Source organism: Rousettus aegyptiacus, unplaced genomic scaffold (assembly GCF_014176215.1).
Source record: "Rousettus aegyptiacus isolate mRouAeg1 unplaced genomic scaffold, mRouAeg1.p scaffold_m13_p_2, whole genome shotgun sequence".
NCBI classification, from domain to species: domain Eukaryota; kingdom Metazoa; phylum Chordata; class Mammalia; order Chiroptera; family Pteropodidae; genus Rousettus; species Rousettus aegyptiacus.
The window spans coordinates 94,742,527-94,766,317 of record NW_023416295.1 but is presented as its reverse complement, the minus strand read 5'-3'; the positions used below and the strand labels follow the sequence as shown (position 1 = coordinate 94,766,317).

General features: G+C 34.5%; 1 protein-coding gene, 1 non-coding gene and 1 pseudogene across 16 annotated transcripts in view; all 3 read left to right on the top strand.

Annotated features, from left to right (window-relative positions):
* The window catches only part of ERC1 (ELKS/RAB6-interacting/CAST family member 1), a 467,374-nt gene that overhangs the window by 286,901 nt on the left and 156,682 nt on the right, over window positions 1-23,791 (top strand). The window lies entirely within an intron of this gene.
* LOC118614654 lies at window positions 2,843-2,961 on the top strand. The gene has a single exon (XR_004956132.1). It is a non-coding gene; the product is annotated as a 5S ribosomal RNA (ribosomal RNA).
* Window positions 4,630-4,748, top strand: LOC118614590 (annotated as a pseudogene).

The window sequence follows — 23,791 nt, the reverse complement described above, 5'->3', positions numbered from 1 at the left end:
GGAGATTCATAATAATACACAGTGTTGAGAGGATTAAATAAATTGCTACATCTAAAACACTTAAAACAGACCTTGGCTGTTATTTTCTGTTTTAATTATTACTAGAATCTCAATGAATAATCACAGGTTAGAATATTTGGGGACTGGGAAAAAACAAGATTCAACCTCTAAAAATGGTATTATATATGTATAGTAAAAAGGTGGATTTTTTCACTCCTGGGGCAGATATATTTTGTATCCCTTACCAAAGATCTTCAGCTTTTACCCTTCTGAATTTGGATCCAATTGAGAGATAAACAGGGAGTCTGAACAAGAAAGATGAAAATATTATCTTTATACTGATAAAGCTGATGAAAGTATATGACTTTGTATTTACAGCCAAATGACCTTTCTAATATTTCATGCCTGAATTAGACAGATCTACCCACTACGCAGTTGAGTAACTGTAGACATTTTACTACACGACAGAGAGCAGAACAAAATGTGCATCCTGTGTAGGCAGGTGAATCCCTGAAGAGAAGAGAGCAGAAGGGGCCAAAATAAGCATGCTCATCTCTTTCTCAAAACTCGCCAGCTGGGTCACTCTCAAGGGAGCAAGACCGGGAACAGAGGCCTAGAAATGTGGAGAATGACTGTTACCCTAATAGTGGGTGTATTTAACAGGGATAAGGAAGCCTGTAATCAAGTTCGTATTTTATAACTTTTAGTAGTTAAGTATCCTTTCTGGTATGAATGTTAAGGATAGACACACCAGGATTTGAATCTTGCCTCTCTCACTTATTTGCACTGGGTTGGGCAACCTAGAATTTCTAAGAGCCTTAAAATAGACACAACTACTTTGCAAGAAAAGTTGGTCCCTAAACTTCTCTTCCCTGTTCCATTTGTATAAGATTTTTTATATTTTCTTTTATCCAACTGCAGTAGTGTTAGATGCATAATATTAATAGTTTTTTCTAATAGATATTTTCTTCAGTCTGTCCTGGTGTTTAATTATAGTTGGTAATTTCCACGAAGTTATAGCTAGTAGAGTAATATATAATGCTTAGTCTAGGTTATTAGGTTATGCTGGTAGGAGTGTGTAGAACCCATCTCTTTCATTACAGAAAAAAAATAATGGAATACCTTGGCTTACTTTTAAAAGAAATACTCATAATAAAAAAGTATGAGTTTCATTTACCTCCACTTCTTTCATCTTCTACTCTTCCTCTTTGTCTTATTCCTTCCTCTTTCTTTTTTTCTATCTTTTAATAAATGTCTACAATAGCACCTGTGTCTTAGTAACCATAGTGGACATTAATAATTCGAACAGGATAGATTCAGTCCTTTTATCCAATATCCTAGTGATGGAAGGACACGTTAAGCAAATAATAATTTAATTATAGCATCTAATTCACAAAAAAATATGGTATTAAATGAAAATGTATAACAGGGAGTCTGAGCTAATCTGCAGCGATCTTCTCTGTGAAGTAGCATTAAGACCTGAGGAATGAGAGCAACATCAGCAAAATGGTAGCATAGGAATTTCTAGCACTCTTGCCCCTGCCGAAATATCAATTTAAATAACTGTCCTTGTACAAAGATACCTTCAGAGGAGCCAAGGATTTATGTGAGAGATTACAACACCTGCATGAGGTACAGAAATAAAACGCATTGATTTATACTACTCCCATCACCCCTCCCCCAAGCCCAGGCATCCTAGTGTAGCGTGAAAATGAAGTGAGCACCTGGCTTCACCATGGACCCCAGAGTCAGTTCACCCCGGCACCAGGCCAACTCCTTCAATCTTAGATGGCTCTCTGCAGGCTTCTGTGAGCCCAGGCCCCAGTGCCTGCCAGCTTCTACATCCTCAGGCAGCCCCTATGGCTCCATGCTCCCGATGGTCTCTTGTGAACCCAGGCTCCCAGCACATTCCTATGCTGGCTTCCATGGTCCTGGGTAACTTCTTTGTCTCAGGTTTCCAGTCAACGCCTGTGAACCCAGGCTCCAGGTGCATTAAGTAATCTAGTCTGCTAGCTGGGCCTACCTAGCTCTAGACCACCTACCACAGACTTACCTCAACCCCAGGCCAGCTCCATGACTCCAGACCTCCAGCCAGACCAGCACCAGGTGAGTCCCCAAAGGACATAGACTGCAGACCAATTACTACAAACCCAGGCTTCCAGCTCACTCCAGTACCAAGAGAGCTTCAGCAGCCCTAGCTGCCCTAGCTTCAAAATCAACACCCATGAAAGCCAGGCTCCCAGGCTGGCTTCCACAAAACTAGGCTCTGGTCCTTCCTAGTACTGGACCAGGTATCCCCAGGTCTACCCCAGTGGTCCCTGGAGCCTAGTTGGCCCCAGTGGATCTAGGATGCAGGTATTTCCATGCAGACCCAGGTCCCTGGCTCATTACTGCAGGCCAAAGCACCAGGCCTGCCCATCCAAGGACTCTAGCAGCCAGCCTGCCCACAGACATCACTAGATGGGCTGTCTGGTGAAGGACTTTGCCTGGCAAAGCCAGTCAGTAAAGATGGGAAGAGGTACTTACATTCTCAAATACGCAGTTACCAATGTAAGGCCAAAAGGATCATGAACAATCAAGGAAGCATGATTCCACCAAAGGAAATTAATAAAACTCCAAGGAATGACCCTAAAGAAATGGAGATCTATGAATCATCTGAGAAAAGAATTCAGAATAATCAATACTCCTAAAAAAATTTAGTGAATTACAAGAAAACACAGACCACTAAATGAAATCAGGAATTAATACATGAACAAATGAGAAGTTCGACAAATAGATGGAAACCATTTGAAAAAACAAATTCTAGAGTTGAAAAATATATTTCCTGAAATGAAAAATTTAGGTCTACAGCCATGCTGCCCTGAACGAACCCAATCCCATCTGATCTTGGAAACTAAGCAGGGTCAGGCCTAATTAGTACTTGGATGGGAGACCACCTAGGAAGACCAGGTGCTGTAGATGTAAAAAATAAAAAAATAAGGGATTGTAAGCAGACAAGGTCCTTGTAATCTCTGAGGTCAACCAAGGGTTGCTTCACCTAAAAAACAAACAAACAAAAAAAGAAATGAAGAATTCAGTAGAGAGCTTCAACAGCAGACTCAACCAAGCAGAAGAAAGAATTACTTAACTAGAACACTGGTCATTCAAAATCATGAAGTTGGAGTAGAAAAAAGAAAAAAATGGATAGGGATGAAGAAATCCTATGTGAATTATGGGATGCCATTAAAAGAAACAAGCAATGCATTATTTGACCTCCCACGAGGCATAGAAAAAGAGAAAGAATGAGAAAGCTTTTTTAAAGATAAAATGGTGGAGAACTTTCCAAATCTGTGGAGATATTAGGATATTCACATTCATGGATCTAATATGTCACAACAAAATTTTGACACAAAATGATCTCATGAAATGCTGAAAGGAGTTCTTCAGGCTGAAACAAAAGAATGCTAATTATTAACATTGAAAACATGTGAAAATAGAAAGCATCTTGGTAAATGTAAGTATATAATCAAATTTGTAATACTGTAATATGCTAATCTGTTAACACTTAACTCTAGATTAATGGTTGAAAGGATAAAAGTATTAAAAATAAGTTTAGCTACAATAATTTGTTAATGAATACACAATATAAAAAGAGGTAAGTTATGAGAGCAAAAACAAAATATCAGTAAGGGAGCAAAAGGGTAAAGTTTCTGTATGCAGAGTTAAGTTGTAATCAGCTTAAAATAGGCTTTTATATCTATACAATGTTTTATGTAAGCCTCATGGTAACTATAAAGCAAGAACCTACAGTAGATGCACAAAAGATAATGAGAAAGCATCATAGTAATGAGAAGTATGTCACTATGGAAAATTAGGTAACAAAGATACCAAAATAAGAGAAAGAAACAAGGTATCTGAAAAACAACCAGAAAACAATAAGATAACATTAGTAGTTTCTTACCTATCAATAATTACTCAAAATGTAAATGGATTAAATTTTTAACCCAAAGGCACAGAGTGGCTGTATAAATTAAAAAATAAGATTTTAACTATATGCTGCCTTCAGAAGATACTTCAGCTTTAAGGGCACACATAGACTCAAAGTGAAGAGATGGAAAAAAGATATTTCATGCAAATGGAAAACAAAAGAGAGTATATGTAGCTATAGTTATATCAAAGAAAATAGACTTTGAATCAAAAACTGTAATAAGACCAGCATCCATTTATGATAAAAATGCTCAGCAAAGTGGGAATAGAGGGCACATATTTCAACATAATAAGGCTCTATTCATATATATGACAAATCTACAGCTAACATACTCAATGAGGAAATGCTACAAGAGTTTTCCTTAAGATTAGGAACAAGACAAGGATGCCCACTTTCACAGTTCCTGTTCAAGATTTAATTGGAAGTCTTAGCCATAGCAATAAGGCAAGAAAGAGAAAATGTAAGCAGATTGCAGAGAAAGAAGTAAAACTCTCATTATTTGCAGATGACATGATACTATATATAAAGAACCCTAAAGATTCTACAAAAAAGCTGTTAAAATTGATCAATGAATTCATTAAAGTAGCAGGATACAAAAATAATATTCAGAAGTTAGTGGCATTTTTATACACCACTGATGAACTTTTAGAAAGAGAAATTAAGTCTACAGCCATGCTACCCTGAACAAGCCTAATCCCATCTGATCTCGAAAGCTAAACAGGGTCAGGCCTGGATAGTACTTAGATAGGAGACCACCTAGGAAGACCAGGTGCTGTAGGCGTAAAAAAAATAATAAAAATTAAAAAATAAGGGATTGTAAGCTGACAAGGTTTTTGCAATCTGTGAGGTCAACCAAGGGTTGCCTTGCATAAAAATAGAATAAAATAAAAAAGGAAATTAAGAAAACAATCCCATTTATAATTGCATCAAAAACACAATAAAATACCTGGGAATCAAATTAGCCAAGGAGGTGAAAGACCTATTCTCAGAAAAGTATAAGTCATTGAAAAAAAGAAATTGAAGAAGATACAAATAAATGGAAATATATGCTATTCTCATGGGTAGGAAGGATCAACATCATTAAAACGACCATACTACCCAAAGCAATCTATAGATTCAGTGTAATCCCTATCAAAATACCAATGACATTTTGTAGAGAGCTAGAACAAATGATCTTAAAATTTATATGGAACCATTAAAGACTCCGAATAGCCACAGCAATCTTGAGAAAGAAGAACAAAGTTGAAGGTATCACACCACCTGATATCAAACTATACTATAAACCAACAGTAATGCATGGCACTGGCATAAAAACAGATACATTGATCAACGGAACAGAATAGAGAGCCCAGAAATAAATCTACACCTATACTCTCACTTAATATATGACAAGGAGGCAAGAATATACAATGGGGTAACAAAACAGTCTCCAATAAATTGTGTTGGGAAATTTGGACAGATACATGAAAAAAAAAAAAATGGACCACTTTCTTACACCATATAGAAAAATAGACTTGAAATGGATTAAAGACTTGAACATATGATCCAAAACCATAAAACTTATAGAAGAAAACGAAGGCAGTAATCTCTCTGATATTGCTACTAGTAATTTAATTTTCAGACACGTCTCCTCGGGCAAGGGGAACACAAGAAAAAATAAACAAATGCAACTACATCTAAATAAAAAGTTTTTGCACAGCAGAGGAAACCATCAACAAAAAAAGACAACTGGCTGAGTGGGGGAAGATATTTTCTTATGACATATCTGATAAGAGGTTAATATCCAAAATATATAAAGAACTCATACATCTCGACAACAGAAAAACAATACAATGAAAATATGAGAGAAGACCTGAATATATATTTCTCCAAAGAGGAAATACAGATGGCCAATAGACATATGAAAAGATTCTCAAGGTCCCAAAATCACTAGTCATCAGAGAAATGCAAATTAAAATGACCTCACACCTGTCAGAATGGCTATAATCAATAAATCAAAGAACTAGAGTTGGCAAGATGTGGAGGAAAGGGAACCCTAGTACACTGTTGGTGGGATTGCAAATTGGTACAGCCTCTATGGAAAACAGTCGGGAGGTTTCTCAAAAAATTAAAAATGGTGATACCTTTTGACCCAACAATTTGATAATTTACAAAATAATAATTTTAAAGATCTATGTACCCCTATGTTCGTGGCAGCTCAATTTACAATAGCCAAGATATGGAAGCAACCTAAATGTCCATCAAAAGATGATTGGATAAAGAAATTATGGTTCATATATAAAATGGAATATTACTCAGTCATTTAAAAAATGAAATTGTGCCATTCACAATGACATGGATGGATCTATTTCACATGCTGAGTGAAATAAGTCAGATAAATACCATATGATTTCACTTGTAGGCAGACTCTAAGAAACAAAAAGAACAAACTAATCAAAAATAGACTCATAACTATAGAGGACAGTCTGGTGATTGCCAGAGGGGAGGGGAGTTTGGGGGCCTGGGAGAAAGGGGTGAAGGGTTAAAGAAGTACAAATTAGTAGTTGATAGATGGTTTTGTAATGTAATAGCTAGGTGAAAGCCAGAGGAGAGGAAGCGTAATCAGGGAGATTGTTTCATAATCTATGTAAAAGTCTAACCAATATATCGTATACTTGAAAGTAAAAATAAAATTTTTAAAAACTGTGATAAGAGACAAAGATGGTCATCAGGAACACATAACATTAGTAAGTATTTTTGTACCTAACATAGGAGCATCTAACTTTATAAGGCAGTTATCTATGTGGAGAAAGAGACAGCAATACAGTAATAGAGAAATTCAGTACCCAACTTTCAACAGTGGATATATCATCCAGACAGAAAATCAATAAGGAAACATTGGACTTAAGGGAAATGTTAGAGCAGATGAACATAACAGAAATTTGTAGAACATTCCGTCCAGCAGAATACACATTCTCATGTGTAAATGGAACATTCTCCAGTTTAGATCATATGTTAGGCCACAAAATGGGTCTTATTAAATTTAAGAAGATTGAAATCATGTCAGGCATCTTTCCCACCAACCACAGTGGTATGAAACTGAATATCAACAATAGGAGGAACACTGGAAAATTCACATGTGTAGAAATTAAAACAGCACACTCCTGAACAACCAAGGGTTCAAAAAAGAAATCAAAAGGGAAATCAAAAAATATCTTGAAACAAACTAAAATGGAAATACAACATACCAAAATTTATAAGAGGTAGCAAAAGCAGTACTAAGAGAATTTTATCGTGATAGATGCCTACCTTAAAAAAAACAAGATTACAAATAAACCTAATTTTACCCCTTACCTGGGAAAAAAGAACAAACTGAATCCAAATTTAGCTGAAGTAAGGAAATAACAAAGATCAGAATAGAAATAAAAAACAGAGACTAGAAAATCTATAGGAAATATCAGTGAAGCCAAGAGCTGAATTTTTGAAAAGATAAAATCAAAAAGCCTTTAACCTAGTTCCCATTTAGGAAAAAAAAAAAATGCAGCTCGCTGCCAGCATTAATTTAATTTTACATAAATATGCACTTTGAGACTGAAGCAAATCTGACTAGTTTTCAATGTGAAAATAAAATATAAAAACTGTTCTTGAAGTTATTTCTAAACAGAACTTGTCTCTAATCCTAATGTAACAAAAGTGTGTACATATATCAGATTCATAAAATGAATCTTCGACTAACAGCTGTTCAAGAACGATGTTAACATCACACATAGGAATGCTACGTTTTCTAGGATTTGCATTTTCAGCAGTCGAGGATTACCACTACTAAAAACAGAATTCTATAAGTAGAATGATATTATTTGTTTCCAAAGACTATCAATATACTAGAGCAATGTGAAAAGGAATAAAAATGAGATATTTCATGGCAAACTTTGGGGGTAAGGTAAGGACTGTAATCTGCGAGTTAACCTGGAATGAATGCTGCCGTGGCAAGCACCTCCAGCAAGTATTCTTGGGGCAAACGGAAAATGGGTTAACTAGACTAAGAAAAAAAGAGTAAAGACTCAGAAGTGAAAGAGGAGACATAAAAACTGATACTATAGAGACTAATGTGACAAATTATATACCAACAAATTAGATAACCTGGAGTAGATAAACTCCTAGAAATATACAACCTACCAAGACTGAATTAATAGAAAATTTGAATAATAATGAATAAAGGGATTGACTTGATAATCAGAAACCTCCCAAAAAGAAAAGCTGAGGACCACATTGTTTCACTGGTGAGTTTTACCAAACATTTAAAGAAGAGTTAACAGCAGTCCATCTGAGACATTTCAAAAACGTGAAGAGGAGGGAACATTCTCAAACTCATTTTACAGTGCGAGCATTCCCTGCTACCAAAGCCAGATAAGGATGCCACAAGAAAAGAAAATCAAATACTCTTGATGAATATGATGCAAAACTGGTCAGCAAAGTAGTGAGCAACCTAATTCAGCAATGAACAATGGATCATACCACACGATCAAGTGAGATTTGTCCTTAGGGTGCAGTGGTGTTTCAGCATATGCAAAGTAATAAATGTCATGCAGTATATCAGTAAAAGAAAAGATGAAAATCATATCATTTCAATAGTTACAGAAAAAGCATTTAACAAAATGCAATTTTCTTTCATGATAAAAATTCTCAACATATTCAGTATAGAAAGAATACCACAATATAATAAAGATCTTATGTGCCAAATCCTCAGCTGACATACTAACCAGTGAAAGGTTGAAAGCTTTTCCACTAGGATCAGAAACAAGACAAGTGTGCTCATTCTCACTATTCCTAGTAATAGTACTGGAAGGCCTACCTGGATAATTAGGCAAGACAAAGAAAGAAAATGCATCCAAATCAGTAAAGAAGTAAAATTGTCTTTGTTTGCAGATAGTGTGATTTTAGATATAGAAAACCCTAAAGAGTCCACCAAAAAACCTGTTAGAACTAAAAAATCAGTAAAATTTCAGTATACAAAATTATCACAAAAGTCTGTTGTTTTCTATACATTAGCAGCATGCTCCGAAAAACAGCTAAAGAAAACAATCCTATTTACAATAGTGTCAAAAATAATTCTTAGGAATAAATTTAACCAAGGAGGTGAGATTTATACACTGAAAATTATGTCATTGATAAAAGAAACTGAAGAAGACACTAATAAATGGAAAGATATCTATGTGTATGAATTAGAAGAATTAATATTGTTAAAATGTCCATATGTAGATTCAGTGAAATCACTGTCAATATTCCAGTGGTATTTTTCACAGAAATATAAAAAAAAAAAAATCCTAAAATTGATATGAAACCCCAGAAGTCCCCAAATAGCCAAAGCAATCCTGAGAAAGAAAGGAAATCTTGAAGCATCACGTTCCTTGATATCAAAATATATTACAAAGCTTTAATAACCAAAACATTATGCTGCTAGTATAAAAGCAGAAACATCGGTCAGTGGAACTGAGAATTGCGAGTCCAGGCCTAAACTCCTGCTTATACAGTCAACTAATATTTGACATAGGAGCCAAGAATACTGAATGGGGAAAGACAGTCTCTTTAATAACAGTGCTGGGAAAACCAGATATTCACATGCAAAAAAGTGAAATTGGGCATCTATCTTATATCACTCACAGAAATTAACTTGAAATGAATTAAAGGCTTAAATGTTAGGTCCTGAAAGTGAAATAGAAAACATAGGGGAAAAAACTCCTTAACATTGGTTTTAGCAATGAGTTTTTGAATATGACAGCAAAAAAAAAGGTACAAGCAACAAAAGCAAAAATAAGTGGCACTACATTGAACTAAAAATCTTCCACACAGCTAAAGAAACAATCAGCATAATGAAAAAAATAAAAAAGCAATGCAAAAAATGGGAGAAAATACTGCAAATTTTCTATCTGATAAGGGATTTAATAGCCAAAATATTTAAGGAACTTATATAACTCAATAACAGTCTAATTTACATGAAAATGCAAAAATGCTCAAAATCACTAATCACAAGGGAAATGCAAGTCAAAACCAGAATGAGGTATGACTTCATACTTATTAGAATAGCTGTTATTAAAAAGAGTAGGTTTTGAGGCAACTATAAGCACAGCATCTGCAGATTGCTTGCTGAATCTTAACAGGTTGCCCTGGAGAGGCACAGGCTGGAGCTAAAATTGGCCTGTCGTTGAACCCTTCTCAGGACTGTGCCACTGGACACCTACTACACAAAGCCACACTAATAAAACTGGAAGACTTAGGAGCTTTGCTTAGTACTTAGAAACATACACAGAAAGGCAGCCAAAAGGAGAAGACAAAGATGTGAAAACCGTAAGGGAACAGAATAGATATCCAGGAATAGTAGAGTCAAGCAATCTAACAGATGCAGGGTTCAAAATACTAGTTATAAAGAAGCTCGGGGGAAGTGTAGATTAATTCAGTGGCAGCTTTAACAAAAATATTTTTAAAAAGAACATAAAAATAGAGGTGGAAAATATAAAAGAACAAGTCAGAAATGGAATAAAATAGAGAGAGTATATTAGAAGGAATCAACAGAGTGAAGGAAGCAGAGGATCAAATCACCAATATAGATGATGGGGTAGCAGAGGACACCCAATCAAAAAGGCAACAAGAACAAATTCCAAAATAATGAAGATAATTTAAGGAGTCTATAGGACAACATCAAATATGACAACATTTGCATTATATGAATCTGGGGTACTAGAAGGAGGAGAGAGCAAGAAGTTCAAAACCTATTCGAAGAAATAATGATGGAAAACTTACCTAACCTGGTGAAGGAAATAGACATACAACCCCAGGAAACTCAGAGAGTCCCAGAAAAGATGAACCCAAAAATGCCCACACCAAGACACATCATAATTAAAATTCCAGTGGTTAAATACAAAGAGAGAATCTTAAAAGCAGCAATAGAAAAGCAGTTACCTACAAGGGAGCTCCCATAAGACTGGCAGCTGATTTCTCAAGAGAAACTTTGCAGGACAGAAGGTCTTGGCACAAAATATTCAAAATGATGAAAACCCAGGATCTACAACAAAGAATACTTTACCCAGCAAAGCTATCATTTAGAGTCGAAGGATGTATATAGAGCTTCCCAGACAAAAATAAGCTAAGGGAATTTATCAATACCAAGCCAGTATTACAGGAAATACTGGGGGGACTTCTTTAAGAAGAAAAAAAACATGTAACAAAACCAGGAATAAAGAATGGTAGTAACTGCATTTCTATCAACAAGTACCTCAAATGGAAAAGAATTAAGTGCTCCAACCAAAAGATAGAGCGCCTAAATAGATAAGAAAAGATCTCTACATAGGCTGCCTATAAGAGACTCACTTCAGATTAAAAGATACACAGACTAAAAGAAGGTATGGGAAATGATATTGCATTGATGGACCTAGAGGGTATTGTGCTAAATGAAATAAGTCAGAGAAAGACAAGTATCACATGATTTTACGTACGTTTGGAATCTAAAGAACAAAATCAACAACAACAACAACGAAACGAAAATAAACTCATAGAGACTATTTTGAGAACTATGAGATGGGAGGGGGCTTGGAGGGGATGTTAAAAAAGGGCAAGGATTAAGAAGTACAAATGGATAGTTACAAAATAGACATGTAGATATAAAGTGTAACATAAGGAAAATAGTTAATGTTGTAATAAACATGTAAGGGGGAAGTGGGGTACTTAGTGGGGTGATCACTTTGTGAGTTATATAGATGTCCAATCATTATGCTATACAACTAAAACAAATGTTATTGTATGCCAATTATTGTATAATTGAAAAAAACTCATTGGATTGTACAATGTAAATGCAAGTAACTAATTGTCTATTATATTTCTATAAAGCCAGGAAAAAAATAAAACTAGGGACAAGTCTTGGTGAGTCTTTGGAGAAAAGGGGACTCTTGTGTACTGTTCATAGGAATGTTATTTAGTACAGCCACTATGGAAAATAAAACTATGTATAATTCTGTAATCCCACTTCTCTGTATATATCTAATGGAAATGAAATGACTTGTTCAAAAAGATAACTGCACTCTTGTGTCCCTTGCAGCATTATTTATAGTAACTTAAACATGGAAACAAACTGATAAGTCCATCAACAGATGACTATATAGAGAAAATTTGTTGTTTGTGTTGGTGCCCACACAATGGAATATTCCCCAGTCATAAAAAAGGAAATCCTTTTATGACAAAATGGATAGACCTTGAGGGCATTATGCTAAGTGCAATAAATCAGACAGAGACAGATATTGTCTGTTCTGACTTTTTGGTGGAATCTAAAAAAGCCGAACTCATAGAAATGAGAGCAAAATGGTATTGGGCTTTGGGAACTGGGGAGATGTTGGTCAAAGGATACGAACTTCCCTCTATAAAATGAATAAGCTCTGGGGATCTAAGGTACAGGTTGATGAGTATAATTAACAGTGCTATGTTATATACTTGAAAGTTAAGAGAGTCGATCTCAAATGTCACCACCAAAAATAAAAGTGGTAATTATATGACAGGATAGGGGTGTTAGCTATCCTTATTGTGGTAATTATTTTGCAGTGTATACATTTGCCAAAACATATGGTATACCTTAAACTTACATAAGTTATATGTCAATATCTCAAGCTGAAAAAATTAGAAATTTTTAAAGTTTTAGATTTTTCGTTTTTCAAAACATGAAGAATGAATGGAAGTGCTGTATGACCAGGGAAGTCAGTAAGAGATTAGAAGAAGAGAACATTTCAACTGCAGGAAGTCAGTGTGAAGAAAATTCCAATAATAGTAAAGAGCTTAGTTTATTCAAGGATCTGAAAGAAAGCTACTGTGGTTAAGTGTAGAAAATTAAGTGAAATTATTAAAGTTGTGTAAAGCAGGCAGGGCCTACTACATCATGTGGGGCTTTTTAGCCCATCTTTGAGAAGAAACACAATGAAAAGTCCCTGGTTTTATTTGAAATTAATCACATCTTTAAACTTACTGGTTTCAGCTACATAGTGTTTCATATGTTGGTTATTGTCATTATAAGTTTGATGTGGCACTGATTATTGGTTAACATTCAACTGCAACATCCTAAAATGGTAGAGCTGGGATGGACAAGTGTAGGAGATTATTTTTTTCTCAAGTTGGGAGATGTGTAAGGCCTTAAGAACTTAGAGAGTAAATGAGAGAAATGTGCCTTTGGCCTTTGGCCTTTCTGGGTGTGTCTAGGAAAATAATTTATCAATATAATTTGTGTTGTCACTACTAATGTAGATCCATTGTTGCCATATTAAAGGGAACTTTTCTTTTGCCTGCAGACATCTCTCTGTCTCTCTCTCATACACACACACACACAATCAGTATTTCTATATAGGTTCTGGGTAACTAGGACTTGTGCAATTTATTTTAGAATAGAAATTCTTGGAAATTGTGGCAGAAAATTTAAAAGCAATGCTCTATTTTATTTTTGGTCAAAAAAAGATTATTTTTTTATAGAGCTATCAGTTATCCTCTGGCTATTTCACTTTTCTTTCTTCCTATAGAGGTACATTATATGACCAAAAACAAACGTTTCCAACAGTTGAATGATACAGAATTTAACTAGGTCTGAATAATATAAAAACTTTTCCATTGGCTTTATATGATTGATTCTGTGCTGTGGAAAATTACACCAATTATTATTTATACTACCCAAGATATATAATTGCGTTGTTTGAAAACTACCTTTTTTCCCCCTCCAAGAAACATTATTTTGTCTTTTGCATCTCAATTCAGGGGTTAGATAGCATAATTTCTTCTCCTAGCAGTGTATTTTCTCCTGTTTATGGCCCCCATTTATCTTATTTCAGCAATAGTGGTTATTAGTGGGGCTCTTTATCTGTCTGCAGGGATATGATTTCATATAGAAGTATTATTCTGATTGTAGTACTGCTGAGTGCCCTTTTAGTCCCTAAGATTGACCTTTCGCCTTAAGCATGAAAGGTGATAGAAACAATCACCAGGGGGGAAAGAAAGTGGCATATCACTTTCATTTTGCTTGTTGCATCCTAAGCCTCTAAGGTGACAATGACTCTTAAAACATATTTGTTTCTCAGAGAAGTAAAGCAGTTGGGGTTTTTTGTTTTTGTTGTTGTTGTTGTTGTTGTTTTTAAAGAAATATTTAATCTATGGATTTTGGTTGATTATTTTCTCCTAAAATAATTACATCTCTTTGTTAAATCACAGTTATTTTTAAGCTTGAATCATCTATCACATTTATGAGTTGGTCCATTCTTTCATATGAATTGAGATTATTTTTAAACATTTTACTTTCAAAGTGTCTTAGATTTGGTATCTTTTCTGTTTCTACTCCAGTCACTTTCATTTTAGTATTTATCAAGTTATCTCTGGAAAACTGCAACTAGTCTTCCTAACACTCTCGCTCTCTTAACTCTAAGCTATCTGACATTTAAATGCTATAATGATTTTTTCAATTATTACTTTTGACATGTTACTTCAATATAATTTAGGATTATCTTTGTTCATTTTTAATGAAAACCCAATGATGCCCCTATATTCAATAAACGTTTAAGAAAATATTAATAAAATAGAGTTTTATTTTTCTTACCTAACAAGAAGTGTGGAAGGAGACAATCTAGGGCAGCTTTATTGGTTCCATGATACCAAAGGGTCTGAGCTCTTTTCTTTTCACTATAGTATATGGCTTTTCTTATGCTTGCAAAAGGGCTGTTCACTGAGGCCTAACATGCATATTCCAGACTATGAGGAAAGACACATAGAAGGGGCAAAATATATTTGCCATCTAGGTCTAACTCTTTTGTCAAAGACCCACCCACTATATTTCCTTTTACTTCTTACTGGCCAGAAATATTTAACGTGTACTTCCCACACCCATGCCCTGCTAATAGCAAGGGAGCATGGAACTGTATGTTATAGTTAGTCGGGGACTCTTCAATTCAAAACCCAGATTTCATTAGTAAACGGAAAGAAGGGACTGGATATTGAACAGACAACTAACAGTGTCTGCCAGTGTCTGCTTGCCTGTTCAGAAACATATAACTTCATTTTGTCTAGCATATTAGACTCTTCAGCTGAGATAGAATTACAAGGCAAGAACCAAGCATTTGGAGGTACTAACCACTCACTGAAAAGAGACTACTTGCCTTCCATATGTGATTCAAACTGTGAAAAATTGAACAAAATATGTATAAAGAAGATCAAAGATGTTCTGATTTTTCTCATGACTCTTACAAGTATTGTTTCAAATATATCAGATATTCTTTTTAAAATGTGTTTTTGAATCTCCTTTTTTTGTTGTGGGTTGAAAGGTGTGGTAAGCCTGCTTTGCTGACATGCTTACTTTGCTACCTATTAGTATTTCAGCAGTACTTCCTACACACCTATTATATTAGAAAGATCGGAAAGATACCATATTCTAACTCCAGGCATATGATTGATTCACTATAAAGCCTGTGGATGTTATTTAACCTTTCTGGGCCTCTGCTTTTTCATCTTTGAAATGAGAACATTGGCCCTAATGGAAAAGTGGGCAAAGAACATAAACAAACAGTTCACAAAAATGTAGATGCAGATGGCCAATAAAACTATAAGAAAATATTAAGCCTCACTTAACGACAAAGTAAATTTAAATTAAAAAGATGCCCTTCTTAAACATCTAACACACTAGCAGACATATAATACCCCATTACAGTAAACATTTTTTAAAATGTATATACAGTAAGGTAGTAGTCTGAAGTAGTAAACCTTTCTGTAGGGAAATCGATCCTATTTATCAAAAACTTTAAAAATACACAGACCTTTGACTCTTGCAGTTCTGCTTCAAGAAACTTTTCCTAATCGAATTTTAGACATGTGCAGAATGATTGGCCTGGTTAATTGACATAAGGTATTTTAAACTCCAGCCAGTTTTTCCTTTCATGTAGTAATTAAATTTCATGGAACTTTCTAAGGAATTATAATTTACTGTCAGACCTTTTTCCTTCTAAAGAAAATGTAAGGAATGAACATTTTTTGTGGAGGATTTTTACATATTGTATTAAGAGGATAATAGTGATCATTTTTAATTAGATACAGGTATATAATTTTTTTAAAATTAAAATAGCTGTTATGGGTTTCTTTATTCATTTGTATATTTTTGCTTTAATTTGTTCATTTTGTATTGTCTATTTTATCTATAGTGAAACCTCAAAGTATTTTCAAATGAAACTTGGCCTAATGATCTAGTTTTATAAAAGACTTGTTCTTTTACTATTTCTTCGTTGGATTTTAGTCAGTAAACAACATAATACTCATAAGCTTTTTGATAAGATTTTAAAATAAGAGGCTGTGCTTCTTCCCAAATTTATCCTCTTTTTTCCCTTCCTATTACTGTTCTATCTGTAAAATATTCTGTTCATTTATGTAAAGGACAGAAAGATAAGAGAAAGATGGTATAATGGAATTTAGGAAAGACCGAGAAGTGAATTATGGTCCTACCTCTCAGCACTTTACAAAACTGATATCAATTATATTATCTCTAGAAGCACAAATCCATCGTTTGAAGTGGTAAACATCTTTGCACGCTAATGTGCACTTTTAGGCTAAGTACTACTATTAAATATATAAGAAGCCCTTTTGACCAACCTCCACTTAACCCTTAACCTACTTTAATCCAGGCTTCATTTTCACTCTGCTAGATACTGGCTAATAGAATGCTAGAATAACTAGTAGACTACTCTTGAGTATACCCTGCACATCTCAGAAAACCTGTCGAGTTGTACGATTAACTAAAAGTTGTGTTTGTTCCTACACTTGTTTTACTATTCTTAACGTTGTAATTATGTATTTTTATTATTATCTAAAAGCAATGACATACATGTAAGAAAAAATATTTCTATGAAACTAAAGCTGAGTGTTTTGGAAAGAGGGTACAAGTAAGTCATTTAAAACCATCGAATTGGGTAAAAGTTAGATAATTATTAAATATAGAAGAAATTTTTTAAATCTAAAAATGTTTTAAACTGAAATTGCTTTCAAACGTTGTAAGTATTAGCCTCACTTTAACAAAACTAGAACTGGACAGGATACAAAAAAAGACAATGCAGATTTTAAGTCATTAGATCACACGGCGAGCTTCAAACCTTGCCTACATCAAAAATCAGTGAAGTGTACATTTATTTATAATTTTTCCATTCTTTAATGAACTTTTTTTGAGTTAATCAGCAGAATTGAGTGTTATTTAAAAGGGTATCTTATAAGTAATTTGTTGATTCTGGGAACTCCAAAAAGTAAAGATTTTATATAGAATGTTGTATATTATTATTTTTTAAAAATGTTACAAATACATTATTCTCAAATAGTAAACTACTAGAAACTTCGGCATCTTTTTCATTATGTGATATTTTTAAGATTTAACACAAACTAAGTTAAATTTATTCATTTGGATTTTATTTTAGTTTCAAAGATAATTTTATCAAAGAATATTATATAATTTTTTTTCTAATCTAAAAAGTCAGATTTTTATTTCAACCTTTCACAAAAACTAATTCTAATCTTTGAGAAGTCAGGACAGCTGCATCATGATGACTTCCCTGGGTGTGGTATTTTACTGAGATACCCGCCAATTGGAATTAGGACCCTGTGGGCATAACCAGGATAGACTTAATTATTGGCTTACTATATTTAAATCAGAATGAAAAGCTCATACAGAATTTTGTACCCATACCTTGAAAAAATGTGAAGCTGTTTTTGGACTAAAATTTCATAGCTTTTGTGGCTAATGAGGCGTGAAATAAATTGGCAAGCTCAAACTGCTCAGAGTACAGTGGTACAGTGTGCATTTTCTAATTCCCAGCCCTTGGGATTCCAGCAAAGGTCACAAATTAAACAAAGTCAGGATTAATCAAAACTACAATCAAATAAAACCCAATCATTAATCCTCTTCTGAGTTACAATGGAGTGATTGTGTAATTGTGTGAGAAGCACTGGAGAGAGCTCTTTTGTAGTATGTAGGAAAATCAACATTAAGGTGTCAAACAGAAAAATGAAACCCTGCAGGTGAAGCTGTCTCTGGAGCCAAGAGAAACTGGCAATTTGTGCAGAGTTGCAAGTGAACCTTTAGAGCATTGAAAGGGGTGTTGGCACTAGCTATAGAACATTTGGGTCTCTCAGTGGGGCCCTCCACAGAGATTAGTTTATGGGCCACAGCAGGCCCTGTTTGCTGAGAAGCTTAGTGTTTGGGTATAGAAGCTCCAAGCAACAGTCTCTCCAAGGTTAACTGCCAAAAATCTACTGTGTATTTCTCAGCTCTTTGTAATTTTGAAGAAGAGTTTAGAGAAAAGCATTTCCTCTGTGGGAGTAACTAAGTGTCGGAATATGTCATCCCCAACAAAAATGGGAAAGAAGAGAAATTTCAGCCCATATTTCTTCCATGTTCCTGGCTTTTGAACTTTCAGTTGTTTGCTTTATGATAGCTGTCTTATTACTTCTATTTTATATTCCATAGTAATCATTTTCATTTTTCATCCCCTAGTATCAAGTCAATGTCACTTTTATTGCTCGTTTTTAAAAGTCGGTAGTGATTATCATTATTCTAAGTTATAATTTAAGAATCAGTTTTGATGCTTAACACATACTGTGTATGTTATATATGAGTATTTTTTTTATATATATATGTGCTTTAAGGATAGCATTTAGGGTTAGCTTTCTGCTTTTTTTCCATATGCCAAATAGAATTTTTCTTAATCACTCACCCTATCGCTCTCTGATTTGGCTACTGATTTGAAAGCCCCAAACAGGTGATTGCCCATATCACATGACTTAGATTGAGTTTCTATATTACAGTATTTCTGGGGTTTTTTGTTTTGCTTTTTTGTTTTTTGTTCGGTTTGGTACAAGAATATTACAGAAACTTTTTTTTTTTATTATTATTCTTAATAGCCTAAACGTGGAAATATCCCAAGTGACTGTCAACAGAAAAAAGAATTATTATTGTCTATATTCTCTATGCTGTACTTTACATCCTTATGACTGTTTTGTAATTGCCAACGTATGCTTCTGGGAACCATCAGTTTATTCTGTTTCTGTTTTGTTTGTTTATTTTGTTCATTAGGTTCCACATATAACTGAGTGAAATCATATGGTATTTGTCTTTCTCTGACTTATTTCACTTTGCATAATACCTTCCAGGTCCATCCATGCAGTCACAAATGATAAGATTTCATTCTTTTTATGGCCAAGTAATATTCCATTGTATATACGTACATCTTCTTGTTTATCCCATTGTCTGTTGGTGGACACTTAGGTTTCTTCCATATTCTGCTATTGTAAGTAACACTGCAGTGAACATAGGGATGCATATATCATTTCAAATAAATGTTTTAGATTTCCTCAAATAAATACCCAGAAGTGCAGTTGCTATTTTTAATTTTTTGAGGAGCCTCCAAACTGTTTTCCATAGTGGCCGCTTAAATATGCAATTCCACCAACAGTGCACAAGGGTTCCCTATCCTCCACATTCTCACCAACATTTATTTCTTGATTTATTGGTGATAGCCATTCTGACAGGTATGAGGCGATAATCTCATTGTGGTTTTAATTTGTATTTCTCTGATGATTAGTAACATTGAGCAGCTTTTCATATGTTTATTTACCATGTCCTTAACTATTTTTATTTTAGAATTTTTTCTGTGGCTACAAAACTTGGCCAACCCTTAAAGAGTCTTTTAATAGTACAAAAAATGTTGCAAAGAAAAAAACTGCTACCTGCTCCTTTTAAAATGATTCTGGGACTCATCTTTGACTCCTGTTCACATCATTTTGACACCAAGTTCTTTAGATTCTATATATTTGATTTCTCTTGTCCTCTTCTCCTTATGTCTGCTGTCACTAACAGAATTTGTACCTTCATAGTTATTTTCGCTTGGATTTTCTTAATTGACTCCTAAGTGGTCTTGCCTCATTGTCATACCTGCTTCACATTGCTTATCATCACGATTGGTATAAAATTAAGATATACTGAATTGTCTACTTGAAATTCTTCAGTGTTCTTATCTCCTCCCTTCATGTCTCTCTCTCACACAAAAATATTTTTCTTAGTATGGTATGTATAGCTCTTCATGGTCTCTCTCCTACTTTCTGCTACCCCTACATTTAGTTGTAATTCATTTATTCTCATGGCTATATAGTATTCCAGCCTATGGCTAAACAACAGTTTATCCATTCAACCATAGATAGAAATTTGAGTTGATTCAGTGTGGAGATATAGCAGACCACATTATATTTTATTTGCCTCTTTACTTGTAGTGTCTTCCAATCGATTATGAATTTATTGAAGCCATATTGTGGGCTTTTCTCTCTCTCTTTTTTTTAGCACATTACTTGGCATAGAGATGTTTTTTGAAAGAATGGAGGTAGGAAGGAGGAAGATTACTCCACTTTGTAGCACAAATTAGATAATACCCATTGCCATTCTTAATATTTTTAAGAAAAACCTGCCCAGTATTTCTCAGGCTCCTTACTGCAGCTGTGTTTGTTTACTCGGAGGTCTTAATGGAAAAGTGAACTCTCAGCACCTCTTTAACAAACTCTAAGGATGTATTAAGCTGAAACTTTCCCATATCTCTACTTAGTAAATTCTTTCACTCCTTATATTGCTATTAAGCACATTTTTATTTCTCTTAGAAATAAAGTTATGTACATGAAATCCGAGATAGAGTATGCACATATAAAATTAAATTCTTAGAGTTGCTGGAAGAATACTGATGACAAATGGAATCAGAACTGTACCTTTCCAAACCTTTTCATCTCAAGAATCCACTCTAAATGAAATTAATCTTAGAACTGGCGAAAGAGAATACTTATTGTGTAAAGTATAATCTAAGGAGGTAAAGAATTAGGAATTTCAATTTCTTGTTCAGATCCATTCACAAACTCAGTCTGAGTTTATCCATAATTATCTTTACAAGCTTTTGTTCAAGAAGTTATAATGTTACAATTGAAGTATAGTGAATCTCTCTGGTATTTTCTCCTAGATTTAATTTTGTTTATTGATAACCCAGCTACATTGCTTCTTTTCTAAACTATGAGCAAAAATTGAAGCAAAGAGTGGTGGCCCCTGTTAGATCGTAGTTACTCTAATAGGAAGCAGGATTAATTGTTGGGGTGGAAAATAAAAGTTTATTTTCTTTTAATATATTTGAGTAACAAATACAGTCAGCCTTCATTATTTATGGATTCTGTATTTGTGAATTTACCTACTTGCTGAAATGTATTTGTAATTCCAAAATCAGTACTCATGATACTTTCACAGACATTCATGGACAGAGTGGCAAAGCTTTTTGACTCACCTTACATGCTCATTAGCAGCTGAGGTTGAACAGCTGATGTTTTGCTTTTTTGTTTCAGTTCTCATTCTGTAAATAGGTGTCCTTTTTATGATCTGTTTAGGCCACCTGTTTCCCATTTTTCCACAAAGTACTATCTAGTGTTCCTAAGCACACAAAGGCTGTGACATACCTAGAGAGGACATACGTGTGTTAGTTAAGCTCCACTCAGATATGAGTTGTAGTGCTTTTGGCCATGAGTTCAATGTTGATGAATCAACAGTGTACATTAAATAAGATGCCTTTAAACAGAAACACACATGAAGCACAGTTATATATTGATAGGTTGATGAAAATGTATCCAAAGGCTTGCAGGAACCTAACCCTGCATTTCCTCTACGAGCAGTTGTTCAGTATTTGCCAATTCATTGTTCTCAATGACTTTATAGAACATAACTATTACAAATAAGGAGCAGTGATGGTACTTAATTGGGTTTTACTCCTGCTGTTATCAAGCTAGATGTATTCCTATTTTCTTAGTCATTTTTCCTCCAGCACTTATTACAAAACAATTGACCTTCACTTTTCTACAAATATGTGTAACTTTATCTGAAGCTTAAATTATATTTGCCACATAGTCTGATATGAAACACAGGTATTTCTTGTAAAAGTAGCAGTTCCCTGCTGCATATATGCACTGTGGAGCCTGATTGTCAATGATTTTTTTTTATTATTTAATCAGTAATATATAGCATTGTCAGCATAGAAAATGCAGCTTCTGCTTTGAATTATCTTTAACTTCTAAGTATAGTTTAGACTATACTAGGAAGTCGAGACCTCTGAAGATTGTTCTATTCTTCATGAATGTTCTCTATGGGAAATTCAAATAGAATATCTTTTACCCATGGTTTTAAGTAATATACTGGAAAGCATACAGTCGCTTTAGAAGCCTTTATAAATAACATAAGTATTCATATAATAAATGTCTTTCTTTACTGTTTCTGACTTCTTTTCCATAAGTTTATTGAAATCATTGTACTCTGCTGTTCAGTGTGAAGCATCGTTCTCCTGTTGTGCTAGTAAAAGTAAAAGATAAATCACTCCTATGTTAATAATGTATTCCTAGAAATAAGGGATTATGTCTTTCTATACCCAGTGCTAATCTCTTAGAACCAATGATCAGAGCATTTTCTGTGTTTTCTGTGCTTCGGAAAGTGGTCAATCATCTGCTTCCAAGTTTGTAATAGATTAGTGGTCCCCAACCTTTTTGGCACCAGAGGCCCATGCTCCTATGAGAACACAACACTTGAGATGATCTGAGGTGGAGCTGAGGCAGTGATGCTAGCGCTGGGGAGCGGCTGCAAATACAGATGAAGCTTTGCTGTCTCGCCGGCCACCCACCTTCTGCTGTGCAGCCCGGTTCCTAACAGGCCACAACTGGTCTACAGCGGGGAGTTAGGGATCCCTGTAATATGAGATTGAATAAAAGTCCTTGTGCTTATGACCTTAAATTGATGTCTATTTGCCTGATGCAGTGAGGGACGTAGCTCCCACACTATTAAAGGTATTTGACAATTGAAATAGTCATTTGCAGTGTTTACATTATGAGAATTTTTAATCTACAGCTGGGAGAAAACCTAACTGGAGACAGCACCTTTTTCAATATGAAATTTAAGAATTTGTTTATTTACCCAAGTAAATAAACTGTTGTCTTTTTGGTCCTCCTTCTATGTAGATGCGCAAAGTTATTTGCTACCCTACTAATTGTCCCCTTTTTTCCCTTGAAACTGTTTCCTCTCATTGACTCTCTCATACTGTACTCTCATACTTCTTGTCTTCAACTATCCCTTTTAATCCTTTGATAATGGCCCCTTTTTGTCGAATGGTCATTCTGTATTTTAGTTATTTGTTTGTAAATCTATTTCCCCTACTTGACTGTAAATTGTTTCTTATATTTCTTTATGCCTCTCAATATCTAGCATACATTAATTATTATATAGTAGAGACTTTAAAAATATTTATGGACATGAACTGTTTCTAATTCTTAGATGTTGGTGTTCCTCTCCAGCCTGAGCTCGCTCATCTCCCACCTCTAAGTTCGCTCTGGGCAGTCTCTCCTCTCCTTACTACTGAGAAGCTGTGTCAAAGAAGGGGAGCTCTGAAACTAGACTGCTTGGGTTCAGATTCCAGCTCCACCAATTTCTAACCATGTAAACCTGGCAAGATTATACTTAAAATCTGTCTCAATTTTCTTATCTTTAAAATGAAGGTAATAGAAACTCCTTAGATCATAAAGATGTAATGAATTAATGCCTGTATGCCTGCAGAACAGTGCCTGGCATATCAACTGTACTTAATAATTGTCAGATAATGACGCTCATTTTTCCCCCTTTTTCAGTTTCACTTGCATCTGTTGTGTATCTTTGACTCCAAATCTTTTTATCCTGAAGCTTTCTGGACTTATATTTTCATGCAGTCTTTTGACATTTTTAACTAAGTGTCCTACAGGAATTTTAAA